Here is a 1,241-nt window from a genome sequence, read left to right on the forward strand (position 1 = left end):
TCTGAGATGTAGTTAAAACCAGTTTGTATTAATTAGTCAGGGCTGGCTCAGAAGAGTCCTGAACCATCCCTTAGTTATGTGCTATAGGCCTAGACTGCTGGGGGACTTTCCATGATTCACCCATGATGGAGGTTAGACCGCAATCACAGAAACAGAGGATGGGGACGGAGGTTAGAGCGCCAACACAGAGACAGAGGACGGGGACAGATCTGGAAACAGACATTCGAAGAAGAAGAATTTCTGGCAGACCAAAGAGCAAACACCGGAAGTTAAACATTGTGGGTATAGACCGGGCCGACACACACGACAGCTAACGAGGGAACACACACACACACACACACCACACACACACACACACACACACACCCACACACACACACCACACACACACACCCCATCTGGATGCACATCTGACAGATTATAATACAGATGGTTTCTATGAACTCTGATACTTCCACTGTGAAGACCACCCAGAGGCTGGTTCAAGGGTCACTTTTATATATATATATAATATATATATATATATATATATATATTGATCTATACAGTCACTCAGTACAAGATCAATAGAGGCCGGGGTCTACCACACCAGGCAGGCCCCCAGGTGCAGACTGTGCAAGGATGCCCCTGAGACAGTACAGCACATTACAGCAGGGTGTAAGATGCAGGTAGGAAGTGGTACATGGAACGCAATAACCAGGTAGCTGTCATAGTTACAGGAACATCTGCCACGGATGGGCTGGGAAGACACAAGGTCAACATGGAAGACACTCCTAAGGTATCCAGAATGACCGAGCTAAGATCCTGTGGGACTTCAAGATCCAGACTGCAAAACTGGTGATGGCTAACCAACCAGACATCATGTTGATGGACAAACAGCAGAGAAGGCAGTGGGGGGCAGCAGTGATAGGTGGCGATCCAAAACAACAGCAACATCAAGAAGAAGGAACACCAGAAGCTCGAGAAATACCAAGGGCTGAAAGAGGAGCTGGAGAACTTGTGGAAAGTAAGAGCAACAGTGGTGCGGGTGGTAATCGGAGCACTGGGGGGGGGGGGGCTCCAGCAGATTCCAGGTGAAACATCAGAGGTCTCTGTCCAGAAGAGTGCAGTCCTAGGAACAGCTAAGATACTGAACCCTCAAACTCCCAGGCCTCTGGTAGAGGACCCGAGCTGAAGGATGACACATACCCCCCACAAGGGGTGAGAGGGGGAGTTTTATAGATAGTTGCAGGTACATACAT

Source organism: Etheostoma spectabile, unplaced genomic scaffold, assembly GCF_008692095.1.
Source record: "Etheostoma spectabile isolate EspeVRDwgs_2016 unplaced genomic scaffold, UIUC_Espe_1.0 scaffold00003001, whole genome shotgun sequence".
Taxonomy (NCBI): domain Eukaryota; kingdom Metazoa; phylum Chordata; class Actinopteri; order Perciformes; family Percidae; genus Etheostoma; species Etheostoma spectabile.